We start from the raw sequence: 14,648 nt of genomic DNA, 5'->3' as shown, positions 1-14,648 counted from the left end.
CTGCAACTGTGGCAGATGTATTAGTGGGGGAGGAGGCTATCCCCTCAATCCCACTTTGGGGGTACACTTGTGCCACTCACTGGGTGCTGGCGGGCATGTTGCCACTTTGCAAGCCTGCTAGAGCACCCATGGAGTACTGGGAGGTGGGATGCCAATTTGGAGGACCAACAGGGGTGTCTGCTGGTTGCTTGGAGGTGGAGAGCAGCTTTGTTGGGTAAACACTGGACTGGGTGGGGAGATTGGGCTGGGTAGGTCTTCGGAGGAACATTAAGCAGGTGGATAAATTAGCAGGTTAATGGAGAGTGTCAGACCTGGTGCCTGCCAGTTTTGGCCTTCTGGATGGAAGCAAGACAAATAAAGCAAACAATGAAAAATTGGTGCCTGCAAGTGCCTCCTTCCTGAAGAAAGCCTCCACAGATCCTTCTGGCACAGTCTAAAACTAGTCCATACATCTTCCTCACGTATGACTCAGGCACCTTTCAACCTGCTGTTCTGTGCTGGGACTCAGAGTAAGTTTGTGCATGGGCCCTTTAAGGGAGGATTCCTGGTTTTCCATAGTCCCATCAGCTCTTTGGGATGTAAGCCTCCCTGGTGTTCACAGCCAGATGTTATGGGGGCTCCTCTTCCTGATGCAGGTCTCCAAGGCAGGGGAGCCTGAATAGGATCTCCAAGAGCTTGGTCTCCAGGGGTCTCCCTGCACTTCTAATATCCCTCCCATTTATGGTATGCCACACCTCTGCCCCTCTCACCTGTCTCAATATGTTTTTTCTTTATATCTGTAGTTGTAAAGAATCTGTTCTGCTAGTCTTCAGGTCATTCTCAGAGAGAGCTGCTTCATATTTAGTTGTAGTTTTGGTATATTTGAGGGAAGAGGTGAACCCAGGTTTTCTTTACTTTACCACTTTGATCTGCCTGCAATTTTTGTAATGTCTCCAGGTCATCTAAGAGTAGGGGCTTGTTGTAAGGGGAACCCACCCTGTGCTTGGAAAATCAGAACTTTGAGTCTCATACTTCAACCTCCTGGGAGAGGAGATGGGCTGGAGGTTGAATTAATTGCCAATGGCTAATGATTTAATCACTTATAGGTATAAGTGTTGTATTGTATTGAAGTCTCCAAAAAACCCAAGATGATAGGGTTTAGAGAGCTTCTGTGTTGGTGAGCACATGGAGATGTGGGGAGAGTGGTACCCTTGGAGAGAGCATAAAAGCTTCATGCTCTTTCTCCATATATTTCCCTGTGCATCTCTTCCACCTGTTTCTACTGTGTTATATCTTTATATAATAAATCAGTGACCTAGTAAGTAAAGTGTTTCCCTGAGTTCTGTGAGCTACTCTAGCAAATTATTTGATCTTTAGGAGGTAGCCATGGGGACCTCTGATTTATAGCCAGTTGGTCAGAAGTGCAGTTGACAATATAAACTCACATTTGGCATTTGAAGTTAGAGGGGGTTGTTGAAACCTCCATTTGTAGCTGGTCAGTCAGAAGCATAGGTAATGATCTGGGCTTGCAATTGGCATCTGAGGGTAGGGTGGGGGACAGTCTTGTAGGACTGAACTCTTAACCTGTGGAATCTTATGCTATCTTCAGGTGCATAGTGTCAGAATTGCATTGAATTGTGGGATGATATCCAGCTGGTGTCCTGAGCATTGCTTGGTGTTGTGGGAGAGAAACCTTCCCCTACCCCTCACTGAGTAGAATTGGGTTCAGAAACTAATTCAAGGATCCACAAACTGAAGGTCAGCAAAACCTAGGTCATCCTGTACTTGTGGGAAATGTCTCACTGTCAAAAAAATCTAACACACACCAGTCAGAATCCTCCTACTCAGCCTTAGTTTATCTTGAAAATAGGACCTTCTAGTACAACCAATGATGCCCTGTGTTCATGCTGCAGCTTCCAATGCTGTATTAAATATCCCTCAGGAAAAGTACTCTACTGATTGTAAGGCGTTGTCCTCCCCAATCCATAAATTGTTTTCCTATGAATAAAGGACATCGAACTTGTTACTGAACTGTCTTATTTTTGTTATTTGGCAATACTTAGAAAGACTTTCTCTCTATTAGAGTATGAATATATTCACCCATCTCCAGCTTCTCCCACCAAAGAGGGGAGAGTGAGGTGACAAGAGGAGTTGGGTACACTCCTTACAGTGTACGGTTGTAAGGACTTATTTGCAATGATGGTTTGGCTATAAATTTATAGTGGTCATAAAGTTACAGTCTTTAACTTACCTTTTGTGTGGCATTCTTCAGTTGCACTGAGGTGGAGAATGCAGTCATAGAGAATGTTGATTGTTAAACGGGTTAGCCAGGTTTAGGATTTTGGCAGCTAAGAGCAATAAAAAGAATGAGATGTAAAACCCCCCTTCATGTTAGTGTCTTTGAACTGGATAAAAAAAGAAAAGGAAAAAAGGGGAGGGCTGGTGAGTTGGAAAAAGTCAGAAAGGCAATGAACTGAAAATCTTGATAAGATCATTAAATAGGTATAGTAGGTATATTTAAACAACCAAGCTTGAAGAACAGTATGTTGTGGTCAGAAACAGAACGGATTAACTATTTTGAAAGCAAAATAGCTATAATCGTTGACATCACTGAGGGTGTGACCAAGGGAGCCTCTGGCTGAGTTAGAGTGGAGAAGCAGAAAGGAGGAGGTCAAGGAACTAAGAGGTAAGCCCCATCATTGGTCTTCTTTTTCAGAATTTTCTTGGTGTTCTCGAATGTTTCTTTTACTAGATGAATTTTAGAATAATTTTGTGGCGTTCCTAAAGATCAGTCAGAACTTTCAAAATGGTAATGAAACTCTATATGCCAGATGAGAAGGGTAACCCTCACTTTACTTTCCAATTGTCTGTCACTCCTGTGTGTCCATTTCTTCCCAGCCAAGGTTCTTGAAATAATAATGTGTACTCATTATTCTGTTTCCTTATCTTCTGCTCCTCAGTTCTTTGGAAAACTGTTTTTTTTAAAAAAAATAATTTATTGATTGTAGAAAGAGAGAGAGAGAAAGACTTTGATTTGTTGTTCCACTTATTTATACATTTATTTGTTTGTTTTTTTTAAAGATTTTTATTTATTTATAGAGAGGGAAGGGAGAGAGAGAGAGAGAGAAAGCAATGTGTGGTTGCTGGGGGTCATGGCCTGCAACCTAGGCATGTGCCCTGACTGGGAATCGAACCTGCGATGCCTGGATCGCAGCCCGAGCTCAATCCACTGAGCTATGCCAGCCAGGGCTATACATTTATTTGTTGTTTCTTATATGTGCTCTGACTGGGGATTGAACCTGAACTTTGGCATATAAGGATGATGCTCTAATCAACTGAACTACCTGGCCAGGGCAAGGAAAACTTTTGCTAAGGACATTGATGAGCTTTCCTCAATCTTTGTCTTCTTTTATCTACTTGCCATATTCATGTGTTTGACCACATTATTTCTGGATCCCTTCTAGCCAGTTTTCTTTGTAGGCTTTTCTTATTCTGCCCACTCCTAAAATATCAGTGTTTTATAAGATTATCACCTCTCATTCATTCATTCATTCAATAGATTGAGTAAAACCAATCTGGGGGTATAGCAGTGAATAAAACAGACCCCATTTTTTGCTTTCACGGTGCTCAAATACCAGTTTTCTCTTACTGTATAAACACACTTCCCAGGAGAGCCTATCCAGTCCATGACTTCAACTACCACTTATAATCAGGAGTGATAGTCATACCAGCAACTGGTATCACAACAAAATAAGAACAGGGAATCAACTAGTCAACCGATCTGTTTTATAACCAAGAATAGTCACTGTCAAGAGAAGCCTGAATGAAAATGCCAAGCACTGGGCCAAAGAAAGATTCACAGTAACTTGAATAAATTAAAATTATGGGACAACTGAGCCAACCCAGAACACAGGATGGAATTCTGAGCTCAAGTTTCCATCGCTATATAAATTATTGTCATATTTTCTTTGTAGTATATACATGTGAAATCTTATCATTGTGTAAACCAATGTGCAAACATTTCATTAGGCCTTGGCCAGGTAGCTCAGTTGGGTAGACCATCATCCTGATATACCAGGGTTGCAGGTTCCATCTCTGGTCAAGGCATATATGAGAATCAACTAATGAATGCATAAATACTTGGAAACAACAAATTGATGTTTCTCTCTTCTTCTCTCTATCTAAAGTAAATATATCAAAAATAAAAACAAAACAAAAAGATTTCATTGGGAATACATAGCCACTGAAAACATCTTAGGACAAAACAATGTGTAAGTTTGAAACCAAAGTAAATGATCACCACAGGTTCCTTCTAATTTTATCATTCTATCATGTACTGATTTGTTTATAAGACTAGTTCACCTTCACTAATCTTTATGAAGGCCTTTGCAAACTTGATCTCTCTTGGCTCAATTTTGAATTTGGATCTTATCTACAATAAAGAGTAAGTGACTCCCACCCCCATAGAATGTACATAAGAAGAAAAAACAAACAAACAAATTTTATCAACCATGGCAACTTTAAAACCCTAGAGGCAGATTTTATTTGATTAACACTCATAGGCAGTTGTTTGCGCTGTGCAGATTTCATGGTTCAAAAATTAGAACAGCTTGCTATGCATCAAGCTAACCAGCCTTTGTGCCTACCTCTCCGTTGATGTGTGACTTCAGACAATTTCTACCCTGACCTGTCCCAGATCCTGGAAGTCACAGCTGTCCCTGGCTTCTTTGCCAAGAGATGGGACAACTTCTGAGCTATCACTAGCCCCAGCACATGTCACTGTCTCTCTTTGGTACCTTAAGCCCTTGTGAATAGTTAAATTGTACCATCTGTTCTGGCCAGGATTCTAAATGTTTTTATGAGATCAATAGGAAATACATTCTTGCTCTTCCCAGATTTTGGAGTCATTGGCAATATTTGGTGATTGTCTTTGTATACCAGCATATGGATGCATATATTAGTGGGTTGTTATGGTCTACAGAGCCAGAAATAAAGGAGACACCCCTCAACTTGGACACTTGTGTAGAATGAAACCTAGGTATTCTTGTGTCCCCAGCTATGGGGTGTAAGTACTCAGAACTTGTCTTTGGGTCACATGCCCTTCCATATTAGATGTGGCCAAGGAATCAGAGGAAGGCCAGTACTTTCTTGATCGCTGACTTTTCTTTCATTTTTATTGGAGCTGGATGCTGGTTTGTGACCTAAAAGCTCCAGGGAGGGTATATCTGTGTAGAGAGGGGTTGTTAAAGATGAGTATTAAAGGATTTATTAATTCTATCACCTTAAGTAGCTTTAAAAAGAAAAGAAGAGAAGAGAAAAGAAAGCACAGAGAGGAGAGGGGAGGGGATAATGGGGGGGAAAGGGTGAAGGCGAACTATCAAGGACACATGGACAAAAACAAGGGGGGTGGAAACAGGGGAGGGAAGTGGGGATGGCTGGGGTTGGGGGGGAAAGCAGAAAACTACTCAAACAACAATAAAATTAAAAGTATTTAATACTAAATAAATAAATAAGTAAGTAAAAAAGAAACAAAAAGAGAAGAGGCAGTGTTCCAGTTTGGGCTGGAGGCAGGAGAGATGTATCAAGAAGCAAACCAGTCAGTCTTTAGCTTGAGTTTTTTTCTTTACATGTGATGCATTCATTTTATGCCAAAATGTACCAAGTGTCCTAGAAAAGCTGGCCGATGGTCTACAGCTCTTCCTGGGCTTGTGACAATACACATGAGCAAGTTACTAGAATAGCCATTGCTGCTGCAGTATGGTATTCTCTTGGAAGACGAGAAGATTATTCTACAGGATCTCTGTGAAGGCAAGGTTTGTGGGTCAGCCATATTCACTGACATAAATGCCAGAAATATTTTCCCAGGCCCTGACTGGCCATCAGGTAGAGGACTTGAACAGTGCTTTCTAGAATGATGGTATAAAATGAGAGCTGTATGAGAGATTATATATACAGGCAAGCAGTAGAGGTAAAATAATCTAAGTTTTTTTTTAAATTTTTTTGAAGATTTTATTTATTTATTTTTAGAGAGAGGGGGAGGGAGGGAGAAAGAGAGGGAGAGAAACATCGATACATGAGAGATACATTGATCTGTTGTTTCTCCCGTACTCCCAATTGGGAACCTGGCCCGCAACCCAGGCATGTGCACTGACTGGGAATCGAACAGGTGACCTTTTGGTTCACAAGCCAACACTCAATCCACTGAGCCACACCAACCAGAGCTCTAAGTCTTAAAGTAAAAATAAAAAAATTACCCTATAGCTTCCTGAATACCTATGTCCCTGAATATGAAAATGTGCAACTTCCTAGCTGTATCCCTAGTCACATTTCTGTGGAAAGTCATGCTTCCTATGAATATTCTCATGCCACAAGGCAATAAACTTTTCAACCTGCAGTAAAGTTTTATATATTATTTCTGTTTTAGCATTTTCTTTTTTTATTTTTTTAATTTTAATCATTGTTCAAATATAGTTTTCTCCTTTTTACTCCCAATCCAGTCCCTAGTTTTATATATTATTTCAAGACTTTTTTCCCTCACAAAGAAACAGAAGTTACCTCCTATATGACAAATAAAGAACAATAAAGTCATACTAAAATACAGATTCTGGGCTGTCAGTTTCCTTTTCACCAACCTAAAACTTTATGCACAAACAAAATTTAAAAAGTATTGTGTATCATATAAATTTATTCTTCAAAGGAAATAATAAAACCATGTGGGAGTGGAAACATTTTCCTCTTCTTCCCTTTTAGGTTCTATTGCTAGTCTAATAATTAAATGGACATAAGACAGATTAACAGGAGAAAAACAAATTTCATATGTATGGGAGCCTCATAAAAATATGTGACTCAGAGAAGTGACCAACACAAGAAACTTTAAACCTTTAGATAAATGAACAATACATTTGTGAATAGTCAACAAAACAAATGGGGTTGGAGTTGGGGAGTAAATTGGTGAAGCAACAAGGTTTGTATATACTGCCTTCTGGGCCCTAAACCCCTTGCCTCTGGTGATAAGGATGCCTTCTACTCTCCTGGTACAGGGAGGATACCTTCCACTTGGGAGACTTATCTCCTGCATTCAGGGAGACAAAGAAGGGTCAGAGTGTCCTTTTTATAATGACTGTTTCTGAAGTATCTTTAATTCAAAATGGCCAATATGCCAAAGTGTGCGCTGGCTGGTGTGGCTCAGTGGATTGAGTGCTGGCCTGCAAACCAAAGGGTCAGTGGTTCGATTCCCAGTCAGGTCACATGCCTGGGTTGTAGACCAGGTCCCCAGGAAGGAGTGCATGAGAGGCAATCACACATTGATGTTTCTCTTCCTCTTATTCTCCCTCTCTTCCCCTCTCTCTAATAATAAAATCTTTTAAAAAATATGCCAAAATGGCATATTTTGCTTCACTTCAACCAGAAAATGTTCAATCTGAAAATGACAAGAGTTCTCATCTATCTTTGCTAAAACAAGAGATCCTAACAGGGGTTAGAAGAAATACCCAGTGCAGTGTATAACCCAGGTGACAAGTAAAGGTCGTGAGTATCAGGTTCACCAACTAGATGCATTCATGGCCTTGGGAAAGAGGCGTGTACAAGATAAAAAGAGTGATGGATCAAGGAGATAGCTATGGTCTATTTGGAGACCAATAGGCCTGAGGCATTTCTTCCCTGGGGACTGTTTTATATTATTTGACAAGATAACCAGTCAAATATAGCCAAAAGAGGAAACAGAGACTCAGAAAAAGTTTACTATACCCACAGGTCCTAGAGACAGAAGCCACAGCAAGTCACACAGGGCCACACAGAGGACTGGTCACGAGGCGGAAGATAGGAGGGAGAGGTTTAGGCTAGAGCTTTTACTGTGGTTTCCAAGGAGAAAGGCAAGGCAGGGCAGGGTAAATAGTTTAAGATTAGCTAGTTTAAATAATTTCACTAGGCTCTATCTAACTGATAGGGAGGGTCGAGGTACCTGGATTTGGGATGATAAAAAAAGAGGAATCGTTCCCTGAGGGTGTACAAGTCAAATAGAGGAGGAATGGCCCTGGACTGGTTAGTTTGCATATTAAAGGCAAGCTGGGTTCTTGCTATCTCTAAGAATTGGCTAGCCCTAGGAGGGTCAGCTTCTCTCCTTCTAGAAAGATTTTTTAAGTTGTCAAAACATAATAATATACCAAAAAATTAAATACAGACAATACAAGTGACCCTAATACACATCACATTAAGTGTGTATATAAATTGAATTACAACTGGCTAATTGACACGTTATGTTTCGTTGACATTTAATTAAACATTCATTTACTTTGATTTTGTAGGAATTTAGCAATTGGGAGTTGAGTACTTTGGAAGTGTTTGGTTGCTTTTAGGTCTCATACATGTGTTTAGACTCTTGAAAAACTCCGAAGCCCTGGGATAGCTCAGACACTAGGCCATAGCCTGGTCTATCAAATTGCCTGGTGTCCCTAATCTACCCTCACATTTTTCAGAAGTGATGGGTTGTGGTAACCATTAACTTTTGATGAGTATCTTACCACCCCTCCACTCAGTAGGAACAGGCAAATTCACCCTTGACTGATGGACTGCGTAATTCCTTGGCATCAGCTGACCTGATCCCGCAGAACAGATGCAGCTGCCCTGCCCTTCATGCAACCAGCAAGCAAGGCCACAAATAGTGGCCTCCCAAGCAAGAGAAATTATAGCCTGGTTACAAGCAATCTCAGTAGAATTAAGGGTCTGTGGATGAGCTTGACCTGTAGCCCAGTTTAAGGTACTTAGTCCATCAGAACAGCATATGTATCGAGGCTCATTTCATTCAGCTAATCCTTTAAGACACAGGCGGCAAACACAAGGCCCATGGGCCAAATTGGGTCCTCCACCTTGTTTCATGTGGCCCAGTAACTTCTTTGTACCCAGCGGCAGCACCCAGCTCTCACTTGACAGTTAAGTATTTACATTTAAACAGTCCTAAAATTACATTCAGCCCTTTGAAGACAACCTCAAGGCTGTTATGGCTCCCAGGGAAAATGAGTTTGACACCCCTGCTCTAAGACAATAATGGACAAACCAAAACAATACAAATCCTTTAATTCTCTCTCATACACAGTCAAACTTCAGGAAAGAATAATTTCTGATTGTTGCTACCCAGTCCCCATTTTTTACTGCCCATTTGTTCTTCAACCAGTGTGTGCACTATTCCCCTGAAGCCCTTGTTGTCTTGTCTGCCTCCAACCGCTCCCCCTTTCTGGAAGCTCCCTACTTTGCTGTCTTCATTTATGCCGCTCCTTTGACTTCCCTTTTTTCTCTGATGTATCTTTTGAGACTTCTTTGATAGATTGTTCTTTCCCTTCCTTCATTTTACATGTCTGTGCTTGTCAGCTCTCTGTCATGCTCCCTCAACACACTCCCCACCTTTGGGACCTCATATCCACGTGTGGACTCATGTAATAAGTGGAGCTGATGACTAGCAAGTCTATTTTTTTCAACCCAGACCTCTATTCACCCAGGGGTGGGCAAAACAGGTTTACAGTTGTGAGTACACAAATTTCTCATTATTAATTAATTATTGCATTATTTATTTGTATTACAACTGTAAACTAACTTTGCCCACTCCCTATACAACCATTTACCTCCTTTAACACGTCCCAGGATTAACTCATTGTCTTTACTGTCTTTTTTTCCTCCTCTATTTTCTCTCTCAGTAATGGGATTACCATCAAGTCATTCTTCAAAGTGGAAACCTAGGAGTTATCCTCAGCTACAATCTCTTTCACAATTTATTAGCCAAAGGCAGATGTTACTCCCTAGTATTGACTAGGTCCTTCCCTTATCTGTGACTCCAGTCCTGCTTTAAAGCCTCCACCCCCTTTACCCTGGGCTAACTGTGCTAGTGTGGGAAACATTCCAGTCTCCAGCTGATTCCCTACCTCATCCTCCACACTGTGGCCAGAAAGTTTCTAAATGGCAAATTGGATGAAGTTATCACCCTTTAAAAAAAAATCTTTTCAGATATTCCCTACTGCCTTCAGTTTAAACATTAAACTCCACCACTTAATACAGGGTTTCCGTGATCAGGCGTCTGCTGCTGCAGGAGGTCAGCTTGATCTCCGGAGGCCCTCTTCTCCCACCACAGTGAGCTGTTCCTCCTGAAATCTTCTGCACTATTTCAGATCTCTCAGTCTTCAGACATGACGCCCTCTCTGCCAAGTGTATCCTCACCACTTTGTGTGTGTATGTGTGTTTTATTTCCTTATCACGTTTTACTACTAACTTCTTTTACGTTAAGCAAGAGGACTGGGAGGAGGCAAGAGAAAGAGTATTTGGAATGCTAGTAATTTTTTGATCTTAGTGTTTATCACGTACTTACAAAAATTCTCAAGCTGTAAGATGATTTATGCACTTTTCTCTATGTCATAGCGGTTTAATTAAAAAGTTATTTAAAACTTAAAACAATTAAGCTCATGGGCATCCTGCTCTAGAAAGCCTTTTTGAACCTTGAAGCTAATTAAAATGACCTGTTCCATGTGTATGTCTGCATACTTGTGTCAAATTCTGTCATTGTTGATTATTGGTCTCTCCCTCTTCTAGGAACTTTTGAAGGGGAAAGAGTGTTTTTCATTAACTTTGCAGGACCAGCACCTACCACACTGCTCCACAAAAGAGGAGGTGCTCCAAAGTTATGTGATGCAGACATAAATGGCTCCTCTCCCTCTGCTTTAGGGAGATGTAGGTAGCCTGACCCATCATAGTCACACACACACACACACACACACACACACACACACAAGGAATTAGAATCCACAGAGTTTTGACACAGAGGTCTGTTCTTACTAAAATCAACAGATTTTACCAGAAACTGAAGGGCTCAGCTCAGCCTAAGTAGAGGAAAACCAAGAAGCAAATTTCAGGGCTAGACATACAGACTGACTAGATGCAGTAGTTCAATGAGACTAAAGTTTAGAGGGCGGACAGGACAGAAATAAGCCAAAGGGGTCCTCGGGCAATGGTGAGAAATACACGTTCATGTTTGGGCTTCAGTTTAGACTTTAAGTGCTGTTAGGGACCTGTGTTCAAGTCACATTGGCTATGGGACCGAGGAGAGGAGAGACAGCCAGTTGAGAAAGGGTATGAGGCCATTGGATAAGAGCTGGGGGCCTCAGATGTAATAATTTCTCTCAAGTACAACTATTATCAAGGAGCAAAGCTCTAGTCAGTGTAGAAGCCAGCAGTTTGTTTTTCATTCACTTTCCCTTTGCAACCTTCACATCTAGTCATTGACCACATCAAATTAAGCCTCTATTTCATGCCTCTCATCTCTACCAATTTCTTTTGATACCACCTTGGTAGTAATATATTTTGAGTGGCCCAAAAGATTAGTTGGGTCAATTAAATTGTTCTTCTTTGGGGAATTTGAAAAAAATGCTAATTATCCATAAGGATCAAGAATAAAAAATAGAGCCCTGGCCAGGTAGCTCAGTTGGTTAGAGCCTTGTACTGATAGGCCAAGGCTGTGTGTTTGATCCCTGGTCAGGGCACATACAAGAATCAACCAATGAATGCATAAATATGAGTAAGTAGAATAACAAATTGATGTTTCTCTCTCTCTCCTCCTTTCTCTCTCTCTAAAATTAATAAAATAAAAAAATTTAAATAAAAGAATAAAAAAGAGGCAATAGGAGCATCCATTATGAGTTTTTTTTTAAATAAAATCTTATTTACTTATTTTTAGAGAGAGAGGAAGGGACGGAGAGAGGGCGAGGGACCTGCTCCATAACCCACACGTGTGCCCTGATGAAGAATCAAACCGGGGACCTTTTGGTTTGCAGGTCAGCTCTCAATCACTGAGCCACATCAGCTAGGGCTCTGATAGATTACTGTATGCAAGTTAAGGTACATTGGAATAGAAATTTGAGTAAGCAGAGTCAGTGAGCTAAGACAGGAGATGAGCAGAGGGAACACCTAGGGAAAAAAGGAGACACTAAGAGAGACAGAGGCCATGTGAACCCCAAAAAGGAAATGGAAAAAGTAGCTAGTCAATATGGCCGTAAAATAAATCCTCTCTTTATGAGTAAGTAGAGTTGGTCTGTTATCTGCAACTCAATGAGCTACACTAAGACAATTACAGATTCCAGAGTCAGAGGTACAGAAGTTTCAATCCACCTTGGGGTTAAATTGTGCAGGCTGGGTGAGGTAAAGTATATAAAGTAACCAGCACAAACATACAGTATGCACTCATAAATGTTAACTTTCTTTGATCGGTATTTTCTGTGTCACCTTGGATAGGCCCTAGTTATTTAACCAATTGGTTAATCTAGGTGTTGCTCTGAGGTATTTTGTAATTCTGTCTAAAGTCCAATTAAGTGTAAGTATTCTACATAATGTGGGTGGGACTGATTCTTCAATCACTGTATTTTCAGACCATAAGACGCACCTAGGTTTTGGAGGCAGAAAATAGGAAAAAAATTTTGAAGCAAAAAAATGTGGTAAAATATTTAATAACATAAACAACGTAACATTTCTAATGTAAATGTAAACATAACTCAACAGCATTAACAACCATTATTACCGACTTGAAGCTTTATGGTGTGGTGTGCCTTACAGTCTGAAAAATACGGTAGTTTAAAGGCTTTAGAACAGACTGAGGCTGTTCTCCACAGAGAAGCTTCACCTGAGGACTCCTGCCCTAGAGGTCCAGCCTGCTCTTCCCAACACCTGCACTGCAGAACTGGACTTGCTTTGCTAGTAGCTCCTGCAATCAAGTAAGCCAGTTCCTTCAAATATACCTCTTCCTAGTTTTTCTTTCTCAGGTGGAACCCTGACTGATAGACTCTTTTCCCTGCAGACTGCCCAACCCTTACAGTGTTTCATGAATCATTGGTCATAGGAAGGAAGATTTTAGGCCCTCAGAAAGACCCGTGCCATCCCGTTTGCTAGACTTATTTAACTTAAATTTTCTCAACTCCTGAAGCTGTGGAATGTTCTATATGCTGATAAACTCTGGAGAATGTAAAATAATGAATTCCTATTAAGTTCTATGTTTTAAATGATGTTTTCTTTAATTATTAAAATTTACAAGTTATACTTTTTAAAAGTGGTGTTATGAAGCCAACAATGAAAGTTCCCTTTTCTTTACTTTCCTTCTATTCAATTTCTCTCTCTGGAGATAACAACTGCTAGTAATTTGAATTTTATCCCTTTAGCTCTTTTGCTAAGCATACATGTATATGAATGTTTATGTTTTAAAAGATCTATCTACAGACACGCATGCGTATACATTAAAGCATAAATGAGATCAAGCTATACAAAGTTTTAAAACAATTGTATTCTCTTAGAAATATGTTTTGGAAAATTTTCTATGTGTCTCTGTATATTCATATATATAACTTTACATCATTCCTCTTTAAGTTCCTGTATACACTTACTGAGTTTTACTATTCTAATGTTAACCATTCCACTGCTGACTTTCAGTTTCTCCCTACTGTAATGTTAGGATGAATATTCTTGTATGTGTAAACTTGTGTACATATATAGGAGCTATTTCTTCAGATTAGATTCCTAAATGTTGGGTTAAAGATTATCTATATTTAAAATACCATAATATTTAACTCTCCCACCAGAACTATATGGGATTACTATTTAATCACAGTGGTATCATCAATCTTGAAAATACTTTTACTTTTTCATAAAGGTCACAATTGAGCCATTTATCACTCTACCCACAGGAATATTGGAAGCAAATTAGTGTATTTCTTTAACATTTTGTCCAGGTAAATTTCAACCTCCTCTATCAATACTTTCTTGATTTATTTAACTCACAGTAATTTATTCCTTCTAGAAATCCAAAGCATTACTATTAACACTTATTTGTTATTGAGTCATATAGCAACTTCTCAAACTGCATTGTAATTGCATTGCTGTTCAACGTCTAGACTTCAGAACGACCACTGTGTTCTAGTCAAGACTACAGAGAGAGTCCACAGCCAGGTCAGTCAGTGAGGCAATGAGTTGAATCCAATCAACAAGTTAGCTGCAACATGGTAAGGGGTACCAAATTTCATCTCTCCAAACCTGGTAGCTAAAGTTTCATTGTTGGCAAATCAACCTTATAAAAGAGCCCATGGGTCCATTCTTCCTCTAACAGAATAAACCTGGAACTATGTAGTACTCAGGTTCCTTGTTCTGGTCTGGAATTTCTGATGCATGAGCAATTACATTACTATCCTGAATTCCCAGTCCATTTTAGATATTAAATTCTATTATCTTAAGTAAGTGGCTAACAGAGCTACCCAGCATCATGAGTATTATAATGCACATCGCTACCCTGGAAAAAGAAGAAAGTTCAGCATTTAATGATGGTTTCTACTGAAAGTGTATCACTTTTGCACCATCACAAAGTCAAAAAATCACAAGTCAAACCATTGTAACTTGGGGACCATCTGTATATGAAAAGTTAATATTTTACCATACCCATTTTTAGCATTATTTTTAAACAGATTTTATTTATTCATTTTTAGAGAGGGGGGGGGAAAGTAGGGAGAAGGAGAAAGAGAGAGACACTGATGTGTGAAAGAAACACTGTACCTCCAACTAGGGACCTGGCCCACAACCCAGGCATGTGCCCTGACTGGGAATCAAATCAGCAACCTTTCAGTTTGCTGGCTGGCACTCAGTCCACTGAGCTGCAC

The 14,648-nt window shown here is 40.0% G+C and overlaps 1 protein-coding gene across 1 annotated transcript in view; it reads left to right on the top strand.

The window, feature by feature from the left end:
- The first annotated feature begins 2,547 nt into the window (after positions 1-2,547).
- Positions 2,548-14,648, top strand: part of RIMKLB (ribosomal modification protein rimK like family member B) — a 127,823-nt gene continuing 115,722 nt past the window's right edge. Inside the window, exon 1 of the mRNA XM_036019391.1 lies at positions 2,548-2,665. The gene's annotated coding sequence lies outside the window, so the exon portion shown is untranslated. The remainder of the gene's footprint in view (positions 2,666-14,648) is intronic.

This window comes from Phyllostomus discolor, chromosome 2 (genome assembly GCF_004126475.2).
Source record: "Phyllostomus discolor isolate MPI-MPIP mPhyDis1 chromosome 2, mPhyDis1.pri.v3, whole genome shotgun sequence".
Classification (NCBI taxonomy): Eukaryota; Metazoa; Chordata; class Mammalia; order Chiroptera; family Phyllostomidae; genus Phyllostomus; species Phyllostomus discolor.
Note: the sequence above shows the minus strand (reverse complement) of the source record. Positions and strands in the feature narration are given on the sequence as shown.